Genomic DNA, 20,757 nt, shown 5'->3' on the forward strand with positions numbered 1-20,757 from the left:
GCGCATAGGCGCCATCACTCAAGAAAAGAGGAGGAACAACGAACTCTGCTCGCGCTGTGAATCTGACCAATCAGCGCTGCAACCGCTGTTGTAAATATAACCTGTAAATAGTTGCTAGTCTTACTGACGCGTCCTTCACGTAACATTGTGGTGGAGGTGGAACGTTCCCCGTCCTCGCAACGCAGCTCCGAAGCGGCCATACAGTCATCTCAGCCATGGCTTCCGATGGAACCACCTCATCGCCATCTACGCCTGCGGCGCCAAGCACAACGTACATTACGGTTCCTAGTCTTCGTGATACTGGACATTCTCCACCCAAAATGATGTTAACGTCGACAACTGGCTCAGCATGTATGAGAGTGTTAGCCAAAGCCCCCACTGGGACCCTACCATCATGCTTACCAATGTGATCTTTTATCTGGACGAGACACCACACGTCTGGTTTCGCACCCATGAGATCAAGCTCTCCAACTGGAACATTTTCAAAGAGCAGCTTCGCGACCTATTTGGCAACCATTCAGGTCACCAACAGGCTGCGTGAAAAGAGCTTGCCACCCGTGTCCAGTCGTCGACCAAATCGTATGTCTCCTACATACAGGAAGTGCTCGCGCTTTGCCAGAAAGTCGACGAGTACATGACCGAGGTTGACAAGGTGGGCCATAACCTAAAAGGCATCGTGGACGATGCCTTCAATTTGCTTGTCTGTAACGACGTTTCTACCGTCGACACCATTGTCGAAGAATGCCGCTGCTTCGAGGTTGCCAAAATCCGCAGAGTCGTCCCACAGTTTTCGCAGCTCCCAAACACCCATGCCACGTCCTCCTGCTCCGCTCTTACTGCCACACAACCATTTCAAGAGAACGTCACACCTATCGTTTGCCGCGAGATTGAAGCGGCGAGTCCGGCCCCCCTTCATCCACGACCCCCTGACGGTACCGTTGACCAAGCGGCGCCCACTATTTCCGTTATTCAAGCAGTTGTGCGGTAATAATTTGCAAACCTTGGCATCCCTACTGCCTGCTCTGTCCCCCGACGTGATTCGGCACCCATTCCCATGTCCACAACCTGTAATGACCAGTACTTCGCTCCCAGACCACACAATCCTGCTGAATGGCGAACCCCAGATGATGAACCGATCTGCTTCCGCTGCCACCGCATTGGTCATATCTCCTGCCACTGCCGCACCACATGGATCCCTCTGTACTGGAGCTCATTCCCTGCTCCTTGCCCATACGCCCACGCTTGCCATTATTCACCTCACCATCTGTACCCTACTTCTGATGCCCCTGACAGCCACTCCTCCGTGCGATCGCTGTCGCCTCAATGCCGTCGCTCCCCGTCACCCCAACCTCGCCACTTTTCCTCGCCAAACCGACGGACGGAAAACTAGGCCATGCAGCTCTTGGAGGTAGTGCTACATCACGTTTGTCCTGTCCAAATCCTCCATTGACGCCCCTCACCAACACGAACCTAATTGAAGTAGACATCAATGGTGTTCCGGTGACGGCATTAATTGATACTGGAGCCCAAGTGTCCATAACCTATGTCGTCGCCTCAAAAAAGTTCTTACGCCTGCCATCACTCGAGCCATACGCATCGCCAATGGTGCCACTGTTGCTGTCAGGGGTATGTGCACTGCTCGCATAGGAGTTGCTGGCCGCCAAGTTCCAGTCCTGTTCACCGTGCTGACCAGTTGCCCTCATGACCTAATCTTCAGGCTCGACTTTCCGGCGACACATTCTGCCCTCATTGACTGTTCCACCGGTACACTGTGCCTCGAGCTTTCTCTTCTTTCAGACGTACGCCCCGAACAACCGAACACCGTCTGCACTACAGTGTTTGTTTGTTTACCTCCAAAAGCTCTAACCTTTGTCAAATTGGCCTCAATGGCAACCGTGCCTGATGGCGACTATGTCGTCGCACCTATTCGTGATGTCCTCCTGACGCGCAACAACTCTGTGCCACACTCCGTCATAACCCTTGCCGCTAATCGGATGTGTCTCCCCATTATTAATTTTGGCTTGACGAAGCAAGTGTTGCCTGAAGGCATAGCGGTGGCCACGCTCCAGTCAGTGACAGACGACCACGTCACTGCTTTTGCAGCAGACGCGTCTCCAGACCCTCCTGATTACCCGCAGGATGCCTTGAACCTCGACAGCCCATTATGTCCCATGGTCGCTCCGGACCAAGCAGCCGCCCTACATCGCCTTTTGCTTTCCTACCGCTACATATTTGACACTGACAATCGACCACTTGGTCATACATCCCTTGTTAAGCATCGGATAAACACTGGTGATGCTGTTCCCATTCACCGTGTGCACGGCCGAGCGGCAAGTTATGTAGCAAGAAGTAAACAAGATGCTCGCCAGAGGCACTGCTGAGCCCTCGTCGAGTCCTTGGGTCTCACCGGTCATGCTCGTCAAAAAGAAAGATGGCACGTGGCATTTCTGAGTTGATTACCACCACCTAAACCGAGTTACTAAAAGGGATATTTACCCTTTATCAAGAATCGACGACACTCTTGATTGTCTTCATGGTGCCCAATACTTTTTGTCCATCGACCTTCAATCTGGTTATGGGTAGATTTCCGTCGATGAGCAAGACCAAGAATAGACCGCTTTCGTCACTCCAAATGGCCTCTACCAATTCAAAGTTATGCCGTTCGGTTTATGAAATGCCCCAGCCACGTTCGAACGGATGGTCGACTTTCTGCTTCAAGGTTTCAAATGGTCAACTTGCCTTTGTTACCTCGACGACTACTTTGTGTTTTCTCCTACATATGAGACGCACCTTGAGTGCGTCGCAGTTATCCTTGACGTCTTCCATAAGGCTGGGCTCCAATTAAACTAATCGAAGTGCCACTTCAGGCACCAACAGATTACAGTGCCAGGCCATCTCGTCGATACTTCCAGAGTACAACCCAACCCAGAGAAGGTTCGAGCAGTAACAGCTTTTCCTGTACCTCAGTCTGCCAAAGAAGTCCGAAGTTTTGTGGAGCTCTGTTCTTATTTCCGACGATTCATGAAAGATTTCGCAGCAATTGCTCAACCACTCACTGAACTTCTGAAGAAAGACGTGCCTTTTACATGGGGTTCCCATCAGGCTGCCACATTTTCACGCCTTATCACGATTCTCGCCAATCCACCAGTCTTGGCCCACTTTGACTCGTCCACACCTACAGAGGTCCGAACCAACGCAAGTGGTTATGAGATCGGCGCAGTCTTATCGCAATGCCAACACAGACACGACCGTGTTATGGCCTATGCTAGCCGGCTCCTGGCAACTTCAGAGCACAACTATTCGATCACCGAGCGCGAATGTCGAGCTCTCGTCTGGGCTGTTTCAAAGTTCCGCCCATATTTATATGGCAAGCCGTTCTCAGTAATCACAGACTATCATGCACTCTGTTGGCTTTCATCGCTCAAGGATCCTACTGGCTGGCTCGGTCGTTGGGCCCACCGACTACAAGAATATCCCTAGACAGTGACTTACAAGTCGGGACGCCAACATCAGTACGCAGATTGCCTCTCTCGCTACTCAGTCAAAGACGCGACCTCTACGTCTGATACTGACACCGATGCCTGTGTTCTCCATTTTTCCACTGCTCCATGTTGTCGACGAGCAGCACCGTGACCAGTCCTAGCGTATCATTATTGACTGCCTGGAATCGTCCCTTGCTGACAGTTCTCTTCGCTTATTCACACTTCAAGATGGCATACCCTACCGCCACAACGTTCCCACCCCTATGGCCCTGCATTACTCCTCGTGATCCCTAAACCCTTTTACTCGGCTGTTCTCCACAAACTTCACGACCTCCCCACTCCGGTCACCTGGGTGTGTCATGTACCTACGACCGGATCCGCAGAAGCTTCTTTTGGCCAGGGCTTGCTTGCTCCGTTAGAAGATACGTAGCTGCGTGTAAAAAATGCCAGCGACGCAAGACACCATCGACACTCCCTGCTGGGTAATTTCAACCAATCGACATTCCCGCGGGACCATTTTTTCAGGTTGGTTTGGATTTACTTGGCCCTTTTCCTCTTTCTACTTCTGGGAACAAGTGGATCGCTGGGGCCACGGATTACGCCACGCGCTACGCCATCACCCGAGCGCTTCCTACAAGCTGCGCCACAGATGTTGCCGATTTTCTTCTACGCGTTGTGATTTTATTACATGGAGCTCCGTGACAACTTCTGAAAGACCGTGACCAGACATTCCTATAAAAAGTTATTGGGGACATCTTGCAGTCCTGTGCCACGAGGCACAAGCTATCCACGTCATACCATCCGCAAACAAATGGCTTCACGGAGCGTCTCAATCGCACTCTCACAGACATGCTCGCGAAATATGTCTCTTCAGACCACACTGATTGGGACCTCGCTCTACTATTTGTCACATTTGCTTATAATTACTCGCGCCAGGACACAGCCGGTTATTCCCCGTTTTTCCTTCTGTTTGGCCGAGAACAAGCACTGCCCCTCGCACAACCCTCCCTGTTCACGTGGCACCGACCAGCAAATATACACTTGATGCCATCGCCCGCTGCGCCCACACAAGGGAAATTGCCCGTGACCGCCTTCTGAAATCCCAAGAGAGTCTAAGGCGTTTGTACAACCGGCGAAACCAAGACGTGCACTTCCCGCCTGGTTCTTTGGTGCTTCTATGGTCTCCGTCAGGTCAGGTTGGCCTGTCAGAAAAACTGCTGTCTCGTTACACAGGCCCACACCCAGTGATTCGTGCCATGACTTCCGTCACCTACGAGATCGCCCCTGACGCCCCATCTGCTTCCCAGGCCAGTGATATTGTGCACGTTACACGACTGAAGCAGTATCACCCTCCCAGTGATGACATTTAGACGCTCCGGGACATCGCTTCTGCCACCAGGGGATTATGCTACACGTGTGTGGCATTTGATTGTTTGAACAAGGCGTGTGGGCCCCATCACTCGAGAAAAGAGGAAGAACAAACTGGGCTCGTGCTGTGAATCTAATTGGTCAGCGCTGCAACCGCTGTTGTATATATTGTCACAGTCAGTAATGTCGGAAGAAGAGGACGCTGATGGTGGTCTTAGAGACGACAAAGAAGAGTTTAGTATTATCGCTGCTCTACACTTGTTGGCTCAGCCATTAAAACCATATGTAAATAGACGCACGCTTCTTCCTTCCCGTAACATCATTGGTGGAGGTGCTGGGTAATCACTTGTACAAGACGGAGCTCTGCAGCGGACGTAACCTTGTCACCATGTCATCTGAAGGAGAGAGTTCAACCACGGCCCCGTGGTCGCCACCGACGGTCCTGCTGGCCCAGCCTCGCGACCCTGGCATGTTTTCCGGGATTGACAACGCGGACGTCGATGACTGGTTACAGAATTACGAACGGGTCAGCGCATACAACAGGTGGGATACCACGCTTATGCTGGCTAATATAATATTCTACCTCAAGAAAACAGCATGGGTCTGGTTCGAAACACACGAAGAAGAGGTTAAGAATTAGGACCAGTGCAAACAGAAGCTTAGAGATTTGTTTGGCAAGCCCGTCGGCCACCAATGTGCTGCGAAGAAGGACCTTGGGACCCGTGTACAGACGTCCACTGAATCTTACGTGGCGTATATCCAGGACATCCTCGCTCTTTGCTGCAAAGTGGATAAAAATATGGCAGAGGCAGACAAGGTCAGCCATGTTTTAAAAGGCATCGCAGATGACTTGTTTAACCTGCTTGTTTATAAGAACATAAGGGTCAATGAGGTCACTGATGAATGTCGCCGCTTTGAAGATGCAAAGAGACGTCGCATAGTTCAACAGTTTACGCCGTACGTCGTAGAATGTCGTACGTATCGTTTGGCGAGAAATCGAAGCAGCGTCTGCTGCCACGCCAGTGACGCAGTGCTTTGACGATTCCCGGCCGCTTGTGTCATTCAGTCGGTCATTCGCCAAGAACTTGCCAAAGTGGGTCTTGCATCCACCTGCTCTGCCAGCCGTACTGACTTTGCTTCGTCTGCTGCCTCTGCCCCCGTTCACCAGAGCCAATACGGTCCATATCTGAGTTATCGCAACGCGGCCGAATGGCGCACACGTGACAATAGACCCATCTGCTTTTACTGTGGACGTGTGGGCCACATTTCTCGCCACTGTCAAAGTTCCTGGCCAGCCCACTCTCGACCAAGCTTTCCCGCCTATCGCCGCTCCCCACTGAATCTTCGCCCACCACCACTCTCCACCGAGGTTGAAGACGCACCTTACAATGCTCAAGCCACCGTGACCAGCCGCTTGCCATTATCACATAGTCACTGCTCCCGTTCGCCCCAGCTGTGTCGCTCTCCATCCCCAGCTTACCGCTGCCACTCTTCGATGGGAAACTAACTGGGGCAGCTCCTGGAGGTGACGCTGCTCTAGAACACCGGCCTGAAATTCCTCTGCTGACCCTGCCTACTAATCGGAACCTTCTGGATGTGGATGTGGATGGTTTGCCCGTTACAGCACTCATCAACAATGGAGCCCAAATTTTCATCATGAGTGCGGAGCTTCAAACACGCTTGAAGAAAGTACTTACTCTTGCTCCAACTCGACTGCTCCAGGTCACCAACGGTGGAACTCCGGCTGTGCTTGGAATGTGTACTGCTCATGTCAGTGTCGCCGGTCGCCACACGTCCGTTTTGTTTAGTGTGCTTGAACGTTGCCCTCGCAACGTGATCCTCGGACTAGACTTTTTGGCCGCCCATTCTGCTCTGATTGACCGTTCCGCCGGTGTTGTACAACTTGACCTTTCCCTACCTGTTCCCATTGACCTTCCTGCTCAAGCTCGAACTCAGCTTTGTTCCGTGGACTTTATATACCTGCCATCTCTTGCAGCAACCTGCATCCCTGTTTTAGCCTGCCCGCCTGTACCTGACGGAGACTATGTCCTTACTCCCGCGACTTCAGTCCTGCTTTCTCACAATGTCTCCTTCCCACACACCATCGTTTCTGTTGCGGACAATCAGACATGTCTTCCCATCCTAAATTTCGGACAGTGCCCACAAGTACTTCCTCGAGGCATGTCTCTTGCCACGTTGTCACCGATGCACGTGTGCCACATTTCTGCTCTATCTGTTGCGTCGTCTTCGACCAATGCTGATTCTGCACCTTTTGCATCAGCCCCGACCGATGACTTTACAAGGATGATTGCACCGGACCTCTCAACTCAACAGGCCGCAGAGCTCCGTGGCCTCCTCGAGTCCTACTCAGACATTTTTTACCTGAACGATCGCCCTTTCTGTCAAACCACAGTCGTGAAGCATCATATAAATACCAGCAATGCAGCACCTGCTCTCCCGACGCCCATACCACGTGTCGCCTTCTGAGCAACAAGTTATCCAGAGCGTGGTTGACAAGATGCTTGCCAAAGGGATTATTGAACACTCTTCCAGCCCCTGGGTGTCCCCTGTTGTTTGCGTCAAAAAGAAGCACAACAGCTGGCGATTCTGAGTTGACTATTGTCATCTAAACACGATCACCAAGAAAGATGTATATCCACCTCCCTGCATTGACGATGCTCTGGATTGTCTCCACGGTGTCGCCTATTTTTCATCTAAAGACCTTCGCTCTGGATATTGGCAAATTGCTGTGGATGAAATGGACCGTGGAAAGACCGCATTCGTCACACCAGACGGCCTATATCAGTTCCGGGTAATGCCTTTTGGCTTGTGCAGTGCCCTGGCGACCGTTGAGAGGATGATGGACATGCTCTTGCGTGGTTTGAAATGGTCCATCTGTTTGTGCTACTTGGATGACGTCATCGTATTCTCTTCAACTTTTGCGACTCATCTTGAAAGACTTCCATCTGTTCTTTCTGTTTTTCGCACTGCTAGCTTGCAGCTCAACTCATCCAAGTGCCACTTCGATCACCGCCAAATAACCATGCTCGGACACCTCGTCGATTCGTCAGGCATTCGCCCCGACCCCGCTAAAGTTCATGCTGTGCATAATTTCCCCATACCAACTTGTGCCAAAGATGTTCACAGCTTGATGGGCCTTTGCTCTTACTTCCGCAGGTTTGTGGAAAATTTTGCCCATGTTGCCCTTCCCCTGACTGACCTCCTGAAGAAAGACGCTCCTTTCTCTTGGGGCTCTGAACAAGCATCCTTTCTCGCAGCTTATGGCACTGCTCACCGCACCTCCTGTTCTCGCCCATTTTGCTGCCTCCGCTCTGACAAAAATCCGCACTGACGCCAGTGGCTATGGCATCGGTGCAGTTTTAGCTCAACGCCAATGTGGGCACGACCACCTTATCACCTACGCCAGCCACCTCTTCTCTCCCACCGAGCGCAATTACTCGATTACTGAGTGCGAGTGTCTCGCCCTCATTTGGGCGGTGGACAAGTTCCGACCCTACACATATGGTCGACTATTTACAGTTACAACCGACCCCAACGCCCTTTGTTGGCTTTCCTCACTCAAGGATCCCGCCGAACGCCACAGTCGCTGGGCCCTACGGCTGCAGGAGTATGGCTCAGGAGTACACATACACTGTGGTCTACAAGTTGGGTCGTCTACATCAGGACGCCGACTGCCTGTCTCGTTATCCTGTCAATGCACCAGACGGTTTAGTGGTTGTCACACCGATCTGCATTCTTTCGCTCTCTGCCTTGCAAGACATTGGCGCTAAACAACGACGCGATGAGTTGTTACGCCCCATTATCAAACGCCTGCTCTCCGATCCGTCTGACCCATCCCTTCACATGTTCATGCTACAAAATGGCATCCTGTATCACCGCAACATCCACCCCGATGGGCCCGAGCTCCTAACCATCATTCCGTCTCATCTGTGACAGATTGTACTGCAGCAACTGCACAATGTTCCCACCGCTGGACACCTTGGCGTCACGCGGACCTATGACCGAATTCGGCGACGGTTTTTCTGGCCCCACCTCAACCGCTCCATCCGGCGCTATGTTGCCACGTGCGAGTCGTGTGAACGCCGGAAAAGACAAGCTGTGCCTCCTGCCGGACTGCTGCAGCCTTTGGATATACTGGCCGACCCTTTTTTTTGCGTTGGCGTTGATCTCATTGGACCATTCCCTATATCAAATGACGGAAATAGGTGAATAGCCGTCGCTACAGACTATACAAGTCGCTATGCTATTACTAGAGCCCTACCGACCAGCTGCGCTACAGACGTCACTGATTTCTTGCTTCACGACATTATCTTGCACAACGGTGCACCTCGTCAACTTCTCACCGATCGTGGCACATACTTTCTTGCCAAAGTCATAGACGACCTAATTCGATCATGTGCTACTAAACACAAACTTACTACCACTTATCATCCTCTAACGGTCTTACCGAACGCCTGAACTGCACATTAACTGACATGCTAGCAATGTATGTTTCCTCCAATCATCGCGACTGGGACATTGCTCTACCATTTGTCACGTTCGCCTACAAGTCCTTGCGCCACGACACAGCTGGCTATTCACCCTTCTATCTCCTCTTTGGCCGTGAGCTGACTTTGCCTTTCGAGACTCTTTCGACCACGCTCGACTTGCCGACAGAGTACACTTGGGATGTCATAGCCACAGCGACCCAAGCACGCCAGATTGCTCGCATTCGTCTTTCTGCTTCACAGACACGCCAGAAGTGCTGTTACGACGACCAGCACCATCACGACGCGAACTACGAACAAGGTGCTCTTGTGCTAGTTTGGTATCCAACTCGGCGTGTTGGTCTTTCGGAGAAATTCCTCTCGCGATACTATGGCCCTTACCGCATCCTTCGCCAGGTGACCCCTGTCACATATGGAGTGTCTCCGCTGGATGCCACAGTGCCTTCACCTCTCCGACATCATCCACGTCAGCAGTCTCAAACCTTACCTTTCTCAGACCGATGAGCCTCACCAATAAGGTGCTTTTTCCGACGGGGGCGATGTCACAGTCGGTAATGTCGAAAGAAGAGGACGCTGATGGTGGTCTTGGAGACGACGAAGAAGAGTTTAGTATTATCACTGCTCTACGCTTGTTGGCTCAGCGATTAAAAGCCATCTGTAAATAGACGCACGGTTCTTCCTTCCCATAACAATACAACCTGTAAATAGTTGCTCGTCTTACTGACTCTAAACACAATTCCAATATAACGGAGTATCACTGCCACCACGAAGGGATGACAAGGCAATAAATGGGAACTGCCACGGATGCAGGTGGTCAAATAGTTGAATCACATAACCCTGCTTGCGAATGAAGCTCTCAAACTGCATACCTCACAAGAGAGCAGCAGTTGGAGTAGAGCAGTGTAGCAGCAAGACCCTCTCATTGTCATGTTCCATATAAAGTCTAAATGCGATGAGATCCTATCGTGCTCAGCGCTCTGTATGCTGTGAGTACGAGGGAAAGCATGCGATGGTGAGCAAAGAAGGATGGCAGCTTGGTGCGTGTCATCTTTCCACATAAACAGGGGGTGTGGGGAAGTGGGGTGCACGTGAGAGTGCCTCTCCTCTTCTAGTCTGGCTGTGGCTGCGCATGGCTGTCTGCGAAACTGAGTGCATACACCGCTCCTGAACCACACCATGGAAGTTATCTGTGACAGGTGCAAGGTTGGACCAGCCAAGATGGCCGTGGCTTCATATGGACTGTCTGCCCATGCATTTAGTGCTGGAAGTCACATAATCTCAAGTTTCATAGATGCATTGAAGCTAGAGGCAGACAGAATGTTCACTCCTCTCTGCATGCACTCTTCATGATAGCATTGTCCCACTGCAAGCAACACTATCGATCACAGTGGCATAGTGGATTCAAAAGCTTCACAGGCTTCGCTTTTTACCACTAATGTAAATATATCGTCAACAGGGCATGAAACCGTATCTTTGGTTGCCAACTCTCAAATGAAATAAAAACATTTTTTCTCATTGAATTTGTTTTTCCCAATTGTCCAATAATTTGGAAAACATTACAGCCCTTTCTGAGTAGAAAAATCTGTTGCCGACTGTACTTATTTGCACAAATGGTTTAATTTCAATATAAAAAAATTTCAATATAGTGCACGATGCCACATTTAACGATATATCGGTTACAACGATGAGTTGACTTCAGAGCATCAACTTATGCATGAGGGCTACGAGAAAACAATGATATATTATTCACCACATATCGGCTATAACAATTGAAATTCTGCCTTTTGTGTGGCATTTTCCTCACAGCAGAATCGTGAAATTTTCGTTGCTAAGTTCCTCTTAACCCCAACCAGGTTAAAACTGTCTATGCGAGTTCGTATCTGCCGCCATTACTGCGCAGCGCGTCCTGCCAGTACGCCGATTGCGAAATACATGGAGAGCATTGCAAGTTGGCACAGTGTGCCACAACATAGCACCACCTTCTTCATGTCCCGAGTCGCCGGCGAGCATCCAGAGAGAAAACAAAGTGAGAAACAAATCGCGCCTGCACTCCCTTTCTACACTCTCCCTCTCTTCCTCAGCGAGCGCGGAAATACTGCGGAAGCACCGACAGGTGCGCTGACAAAGCACAAGCTCGTGCAGTTGAGGATATCGACAATTCTGAAAACCGTGAGTGCCATGATCATGAAGGCTAGAACCAGTGACCATGCCAATCAACGGAATGAATGAATGTGTGGTTTTTATTGGCGCAAGGGCCAGGTATGGCCAAAGAGCGCCTGGCATCAGTGATTTCGCAGTGGAGTGATGCATTCTATGAAGTTGATGTGATGTGGCTGTAACGGGGCCTTAATAACAGTCGCTGTAAAGTGTGTCAAATCTTTGTGTAATAAGATTATGGTGATGACTAATGACATGAACTATGAGCCTTAAAGTACATTACGAAAATAATGTAATATACAAAACATCTCAGAATCAAAGACTGGCCACAGCAGTACGGCCTCACCGGAGCCCTTGAGACAAGGGCCTGGAGGCATGCGCTATACAATACTGCTACTGCAGTGGCATCCTCTGAAGAGAGGGAGTGCTACAAATGTATGAGACTAATAACATGTAGGACAACATCACTCAAGAAACCGAGAACTACTTTGGAGTCAAAAAGCAATTCTTTGCCAAGAAACGTAGCTGGGTGAAGTGGGATATAATAGCGGTACGCCAGAGGAAAATGTTTCTTTCTCTCAGCTTCGGCTTCCCGACACTCCAGTAGGATGTGGAGGACAGTCAACCTCTCCCCACATCTACCACAGGTTGGAGGTTCATTTCCAGAAAGTAGAAAATTATGGGTCCCAAATGTGTGTCCTATTCTGAATTATTATGGGTCCCAAATGTGTGTCCTATTCTGAGATGACAGAATAGGGCATCTGTTCACCGCGATTTTGTTGCAGAGGGCCAAAAACCTAATTGTGGGTTTATCACGTGCAGTTTGTTATTTGTTTCTGCATCACACAAGCGTTGCCAGTGGTTTCGCAGTTTCTTTCATAGGAAAGGCTTCAGATCTGTGACAGGGACAGCAGCGGTAGGATTAACAGCATGTGATGCAATTGATGTGGCCATCTGGTCTGCCAGAATGTTACCTTATATTCCCCTATGGCCAGGTACCCAGCATATAATGATATGATGGTTAGCTAGATAAGCTTTACACAGCTATGGGATTTTTATGCTTACAGATTGACATCAAGGCTTTCACGACACTTAGGGAGTCTGTATATATAACTGCTTTTTAAAGTTTTGATTTCCTTATTTACTTCACAGCCGACAATAGTGCGTAGGCCTTGGCCCTAAAGATACTTGTTTCCGGATGCAGTACATCGGATTCCGAGAAGCATGGACCGACGGCTACATAGGACGCCCCGGCATGTGACTTGGCAGCGTCTGTGTAGAACTCTGTGCACGAATGCTTGTATTGAAGTTCTAGGAAATGCTTTCGGATTTCGACCTCTGTAGTGTGCTTTGTAACTTCTAGAAAGGATATGTCACATTCCACCACTTGTCACTCCCAAGGAGGTAACAGCTTGGTTGGATGCATTAAACGATGCTCGAGGAGTGGGACATGCCCTTCATCCCTAAGCTCCCTCACACGCAGCAAGAAAGGCCGTCTTACAGAGGGACGATTATGGAAAAGTGTAGCAAACATCATATCGTTCACGGCGTTAAAACATGGATGTTGATGACTGGAGTGTATTTTCAGGAAATATGTGAGGCTGATGCAAGTTCTCTGCAGATGGAGTGACCATTCATTTGATTCTGCGTATAAGCTTTCAATAGGGCTTGTCCTAAAAGCGCCAGTGGCTTGATGGTGGAAAGGATCTAGCATCTCTAGCGCGCTCATAGAGGCAGAGTTATATACAACACCACAATAGTCCAATTATGATCGAATTAGGCTCTTAAAAAGATTCATCAAACAATGAATCGCTATCCAATGTTGTGTGGGATAGAATTTTTAATAGGTTCATTGTTTTTAGACATTTTTCTTTATATTTAATGTGTGGAATCAAAGTAAGCCTGGAATCAAGTATTATACCTAGAAATTTATGCTCTTTGTTCACAGGTATTTGTTATCCACACAGTTCTACATAAGGACCTGGAACCAGGCCTCTCTTTCTTGTAAAAAAGAACACAAGAACTTTTGTGGGGGTTGATTTTAAATCCATTATTGTCTCCCTACTTCGACACCTTGTTCAAGCCCTGCTGTATCTGTCTCTCGCATACTGCGAGGTTACAGGATTTGAAGCCTATTTGAATGTCATCTACATAGACGGAATAAAAAATGTGTGGTGGTAAGGAAGCATGAAGCGTGTTCATCTTCACGATAAAGAGCGTGCAGCTAAGCACGCCTCCCTGTGGCACACCAGTTTCTTGCATAAAAGGTCGCGACAATACATTGCTGACTTTCACACTGAAGATATGATTCGACAAATAGCTTTCTATTATGTTTATCATATTTCCACGAATGCCCATTCCCAACAAGTCTCGCAAGATCCCGTAATGCTATGCTGTGTCATACGCTTTTTCCATGTCAAGGAATATCGATAAGCAGAACTGTTTATGTACAAATGCATCACGAATATATTCTTCAATGCGCACAAGGTGATCAGTCGTGGACCGCCCTTCTCTGAAGCCAAACTCATAAGGATCAAGTATATTGTCGAGTTCAAGAAAATGTATGAATCTACGATTATTCATTTTTCAAAAAACTTACACAGGCAACTTGTAAGAGCTATCGGGCGATAACCTGCCACCAAGGAAGGGTCTTTACCCTGCTACAAAACAGGGACCACAATTGCTTCCTTCCATGCGGATGGAAGGTATCCGGCAGCCCAAATAGTGTTGAAAATTGTGAGTAGTGTAACTTGTGTGCGAGTGTGTAAGATGATGTCATACATGACTCTATCAGGTCCCGGAGCTGAGCTCTTGCATGCGATCAAGGCAGCTCTCAACTCAGCAACACTGAAAGGCTGGTTGCACGGTTCGTTCTGACTGCATTTACATAAGACTGGCTTAAGTTCTTCTATTTGTATTTAAGGAAGGATTCAGAATAATGGATTGAGCTCGACGCATGCTCAAAGTGCTCCCCAAGAGAGTCTTCCTGGTCTTGCAGGGTATTCCCTTGGTCGTTCACCAGAGGCAACAGATGGATTTGTTGCCGTTTTAGCTTTCTTAAAGCCATTCCACACTTCTGCCTCTTTCATTTATGAATACCAGAGAGGAACCTTATTCAGCTTTCTCTCTTTGCCTGATGTCGTGCCCGCCTTCCCTGTGATTTAATTTGTTTAAATTGAATTAAATTTTCGGCATTTGGCGATCTGCACAATACACCCCATGCCTTGTTCTGCCTCTTTCGTGCCTTTCTACAGTCTTCGTTTCACCAGGGAACACGTGAAGTAAGTGAACCAATATTCGTTTGCAGGATAAATTTTTTGGCTGCGTCAATAATAAAAGCGGTAAAATATGCAACATCATAAACTATAGTAAAATCATTTATAAAATCTCATGGTAGATGATTCTTGAAAATGCTCCCAGTCCGCCAATGCTAATTTCCAAACAGGAACACGAGGAGGGTTGTCGTACTGCGTTAATAAATTTAAAGTTACAGGGAAGCGGTCACTTCCAAAAGGATTATGGATGACATTCCATTCCAGATGAGGCAAAACAGAAGCAGAGCCTACTGCTAGATCTATCGATGAATATGAGTTGTGTTGTATGCTATAATAGTTCGGCTCCTTCTTATTGAACAGGCAGGCACTAGAGGTCAGAAGAAAATTTTAAATCAATCGACCTCTCGCGTTGCATCGTGAATCTTCCCACATCGTGCTGTGGGCATTAAGATCACCCACGAGTATGTAGGGATCAGAAAGCTGATTAATTAGGTTATAGAAATCGGTTTTTCTCAGGTGATAGTTAGGAGGTATGTATAAAGAACACACAGTCACCAGTTTGTTAAAAAGGATTGCCCAAACTGACACTGCCTCAAGGGGCGTCTGAAAGGCGATCTGTTGACAAGCTAGACTTATCCACAACTATTGCAACACCGCCGGAGGCATTAGCCTCATTGCAGCCTTTATGATAGATTGTGTACCGACGAAGAAAGTTCGTGTGTGTGGGTTTCAGATTTGCCTCTTGAACACACAGCAACATTGGATGATGCTTGTGTAGAAGTTCTGTAATGTCGTCTAGGCTGTGAATGAGTCCTAACATTCCATTGTAGTATTTGTGTGTCCATTATGGTAAATCTGTTGTGTGCTGTGTGTTTAAGAAATGAGGATTAGCTCATGGGCCCTTTCCAGGTGCCGCGAGGAGAGTTTTGTCTTTTTTGGAGCAGTCGAGAAATGCTCGCCGCTCCTTAGGCGCTGGTGGCGCCGTCTGGCTGGCTGTTGTGTCTATCGCCTCTTGCGTGGCACTGGATACGCGCTGTTCTGAGCACTGTGTTTGACATGAAGGCCTTGGCACGTTGGACAAGACCTTTGAGACCACCTGCCCGGAGGTTGATGATCTCTTCTTCTGGGGTGGCAGAACAGCATAAGCTGTGGCCGCCAGGGGGCCAGATGGCGTCATCGCCAGCTCATTGTGTGTGGGCTGGACAGCCACCGGAACCCGTTGTGTCGCCGCCCCCTAACGCGTCACATCGGCAAATGTGTTCTTGGGCAGGTAGAATACCCGCCTGCGTGCCTCCTTGAAACTTATGTTTTCCTTTAATTGTTACAATTTCCTTTTCTTTTTTCCAGGATGGGCACAATCGCGAGTCTGCGGTGTGCTTCCCTTCACAGTTTACACAATGGAGTGAGTTATCGCAAGCTTCAGAGGTGTGTTCATGGGCGGTGCATTTCGCATATGTTTGGTGGCCTCGGCAGCTCTGCGAACTGTGGCTGAAACGCTGGCATTTGAAACATCAGGGGAGATTTGGCCCATATGGCCTAACACAGAGCTTGATGTACCCGACCTCAATTGACTCGGGCAGGACACTTGAACCGAAGGTGTTTATTAGGTGCTTGGTTTGGATTTCATTGCCATCCCGCCTCATCTTAATTCTTTTGACACTGATAACATTCTGTTCCCTGAAGCCCTCCAAGAGTTCAGCCTCAGTGAGCTCATGCAAGTCATCGTCCAAGACAACGCTGCGTGTTGTGTTCATGGTACGGTGCGGGGTAACAACTACTTGGGTTTCCACAAATGACACTAGTTTTGGCACTTTCTCACACTGCTTCTGATCAATGGTTAGCTCAGATGGTAGAGCAGCTGCCCCGGAAAGGCAGTGGTCCCAGGTTCGAGTCCCGGACCAGGATGAATTTTTCTTCAATTGCGAGGCTTTTCTTCCAAGGAACCCGTATAGGTTTCCTTTGTAGCAATTGCTACGAATGGGTGGATATCTGATTTTCCCTTAATTACTTCTCTCCACCTTGCGGGTTTCCGCAGAACTATTACGTCAAACTGCTTCTGATTGTGGAGCTTCAAGAGGAGATCACCGCTTGGCATCCTTGACGCCTTATAATCTGGATCAAACACTTCAGTCAATGACTTGGAAACAAGGAAGGGTGAAATTGTTCGAACTGGTTTATCTGGTTTTTCAGAATGAATGACATGGAAACGGGGGAAGGATTCTTTTTGCTTACCAAAAAACTGGAAAACCTAAACTTTTCTGAGGGTGATCAGGGCGTGGGGGAAGGAACTATCCATAGAGGAATGTGTAGTTTTCAGCAATAACGCCAGCCACCCACCGTGGAGCCCTACAAGGGGACACTACAGTAACTGTAAAAGCAGGTCTTGCAAATGCCAGCTGTATGTTATCACTGTAACTAAATATGAAATAACCTAGGTTGGCTATTCACACAAGATTAACCCTTGCTTCATGGAAAAATTGGAAGTAAAGGGAAGCCAAGAGAAGACAAGAAAGGTGGAAAATGAGAGAAAGACGAAGGTTGGAGGGAGAGAGAGACAGGAAAAGGCAACTACCGATTTCCCCTGGGTGGGCCAGTCCGGGGGTGCTGTCTATGTGAAGCAGAGGCCAAAGAGGTGTGTTGCCTCCGCCGGGGGGCCTTAAAGGTCCGAACACCCGGCATTGGCTCAACCACCAGGATCCCCCTTTCCCCAGACACGGCTAAGCCGCGCACAGCTACGCGCGGGAGGACCCAACCCTCGTCTGCTCGGGTACATGGTGTCGCAACACACCAAACGCCTGCTGACGCAGACGGCCCTGATCAACAGAAACGGCGGGCTTTGTGCACCCACCCCATGCTAAACCGAACCAACACGGTAGCAGCCGCTGACATTAGTGAAATCTGGAAGCACGTCGCTACTGGTGATAAAATAGCTGGTGCTTCGATGGAGGAGTTCCTGAGTGCAGATAGCACTGCCTCATTCTGCGAAGGATCTCCGATAAGGCAATCTATGTGGCAACAGATGGCAGCGTTGTGCGACAGAGGCGACGACAGCAGCGGCAGTAATGACGACTGACAGAGGGTAGTCTTTTACACCGACTCCAATGTTCACACAAGGTGCACTGTCGTTGATAGTCGCTCAGCAATTTCATGCACGCTAAATTATAGCCGCCACTGTTCACGAAGCCGCTGGACGCGATGCACACCGTGGTTGTGAACTTGAATCTTCCACAAAACCAAGTGCAAATTAACTTGCACTTGGTTTCGAGTGCAAGTTAATTTATACCTCTAAACAGTTACACTGTTTAGAGGTATAAATAAACATTTCATTTCTCACAGCCTACATTCTCCGTAAATTTTTCATCAGAAGTGCCAAATTTGGTTTTGGAGCTATGAAGGTATGTTCGGTCACTTTTGCGTTTTTTACGGCAGTCTTGATATAGTGATGATCGGTTATAACGATTAGATTTTTCATTCTTCTTGATATCATTACAAGTGGATTGCACTGTATAATGAAGTACAGTGCAAATTTTACTGACTTTATACCATAGCTAAACGTCAATATAACAAAGTTGTACTTGTAGCAAAAAATTTTGTTAATTCAAGGTTTTAAAGTTTCAGCTTTTTTAAATTTTTTGTTTAAATTCCCAGAGCATCCCTGGTGGATCTAGTCAGTAAGCGCTTATAAAGAAATCGCAAGAGGATCGGGCCATAATGTCATGGCTATGAGTGCCAGCGCGTGCAATGCAGATAGCACCTAGAAATGTATCGGCATGGCTCATGGCTGTCGAAATCTGCATGGGCTGCGTGGCATGGCACTGTAAATCTAGGAAGCCGTGGCTGACCGTGCTTAGTGCCTGCAGCAATCATCAGATCATGCCTACAAATTAGAAACAAAATTGTAACAAGATGCAGGTATCTGTCCTGAGAAAAAAAGATTGTCACAGTTTTGCTAGAAAGGTGGGTGGAGCATTGATGGCGATAGCAAAGAGACAACTACACAAAGTAGGGTTTGTAGTTTTATCAGCGTCACATGTGCTCAGGCAAACATGAACAAATGTCCCTCGATGGCCACATACGCTCGCTTCACAACATCAGCGAGCACTTTGTACCATGTCTCGGAAGCTTGAGATTACCCAACCGACAACACGAGATGCATGGGAACACAATGCACATCAAGGAACCAACCATCTCTGCTTAGCCTTTGCACTTGCCACCGATTGCATGAAAGATATGGCACACGACCCGTGTATGGACAGTCATGCACAGCCATGGCAAGGGTAGAGGAGAAGATGCACAAACTACTGAGAGAAAGCAGATAAGTGCGCATCTCCTTGAGTGCTTGGTCACGTTACTGTGCATTCACCCCCTCCCCACCCACTTGCACTGAAGGAATCATCAGCTTTTCGTATTTCTCCGATTGCTCTGAGCTGCTGCGTGCTTCATGACATCCACAAGTTGTTTACCAATGCGACGAATAGTGCAGTGCTGATTCCTGCATACCATTGTCCTGGTGCGCGTGTGCTTTGACAGAGTTTTTGCCACTCAAACTTTTCATTCAGAAGAACGCTTGCAAATAACTTCGGCCTTGGCCAACTTTCTGCGCTTTTCTGCTAGACTTACCAAACATACAGGCTCAAAGTACACGCTTGAAATAGCCGAAAACTTCATTAAATCAAAAGCATGTCCTGAAATAAGTGTATATTTAGGTACATTGACAATTTTTTAATTCTTTTTGATATTCCAAATAATGGTGAATTCACTGTAGCTTTGAAAAGTGTGCTGATGTTTCCATAGACGCTTTAAGTCCCTTAACTGTGACGCATGAGCTTTCTGAAGAAATACCATTCAGTTTCTAGACATGCGCCTTCAGTTTTTGACACGTGTGCTGGATGTATCAGCCAAGGGCGAACAAGCCTTTACTTCCATTTGGCTCTGCACACTCTGAAGTCGTGAAGAGAAGTATTGTTGTCTCTTGCCTTAGAATTGTCTTGAAGAAATCCTGCATCCACAAGGCGGAAGAAAGCTTTTGGTCGCAGCTATCCTGCCTCAGCACAGCTAGTTATGCCTTATGTTTGCAGGTTGGTGTCGCGGAAGGCCTACTTAACAAAGTTAAAAGTGCTGGTCGTGCATGGGCACAGCTCACAGAGCGACAAGTCGTGACAATGCAAAGAAGGCAGTTACTCCATATTTTCAAGGAATTTCACACAACCTTAAGAAGGTTGGCCAAAGTGCAAATGTTGACGTTTTTCCACACCTAAAAAACAGGTATCACTGAGCAAGAAAACTTGTACTGTCTTTCAAGAGAAGGCCCGGTGTAAAACTAATCACAGACAATACTTCACACAATGCACCCAGTGTGTCATATATGAGATACCTATCTCCTGTGGTAAAAAGTTTACATCGGGCAAACCGACCGGTGCATTAACAATCGACTTAGGGAACACCACAACAATGTTAACAACATTACTCAAAGTCATCTAGGCTTGCACTGTCGCAACTGTGGTGCAAACTTGTCTTTGACAAATGCAAGGTTGTATCTAGGAGCAAATCAAGCCTTACTATAGAAATTATCGAGGGTGCCGCAATTTCACGTGCGGGAAATAACAGTCAGTTCTCCCTCGATAGCCTTGTGTGAAAAAGAGCTGACCTACCTTGATTCAAATGCCAGGGTGTGATACTGTATAAGTGGGTTCGGTACACATATGTCATCTTGCTTTTTTTGTTTTGCCAAGTGTTCACTTTAAAACTAGCTGCGCACCAGCAAAATAAACATTTTTGTTAAAAGTCAGCGCTGTGTCTGTGTACTTTGTGTGCCTCCTTTGTGTCCGTGAGCTTCCACGCTGCAGCCTTCCACTAAGGGAACAAGAGCTCAAGATCATCAGCCAGCCTCCAGAGTCTGTGAAGGAGTACGTTTACTTAGGTCAATTACACACGGGGACCCTGATCATGAGAAGGAAATTTACAGAA

At 48.2% G+C, this 20,757-nt stretch overlaps 1 protein-coding gene across 1 annotated transcript in view; it reads right to left on the reverse strand.

Moving 5' to 3' along the window:
* Ogdh (oxoglutarate dehydrogenase Nc73EF) overlaps positions 1-20,757 on the reverse strand; it is a 281,327-nt gene that overhangs the window by 162,818 nt on the left and 97,752 nt on the right. The gene's annotated exons all lie outside the window — the stretch shown is intronic.

Source organism: Dermacentor albipictus, unplaced genomic scaffold (genome assembly GCF_038994185.2).
Source record: "Dermacentor albipictus isolate Rhodes 1998 colony unplaced genomic scaffold, USDA_Dalb.pri_finalv2 scaffold_14, whole genome shotgun sequence".
In the NCBI taxonomy this organism is placed as follows: domain Eukaryota; kingdom Metazoa; phylum Arthropoda; class Arachnida; order Ixodida; family Ixodidae; genus Dermacentor; species Dermacentor albipictus.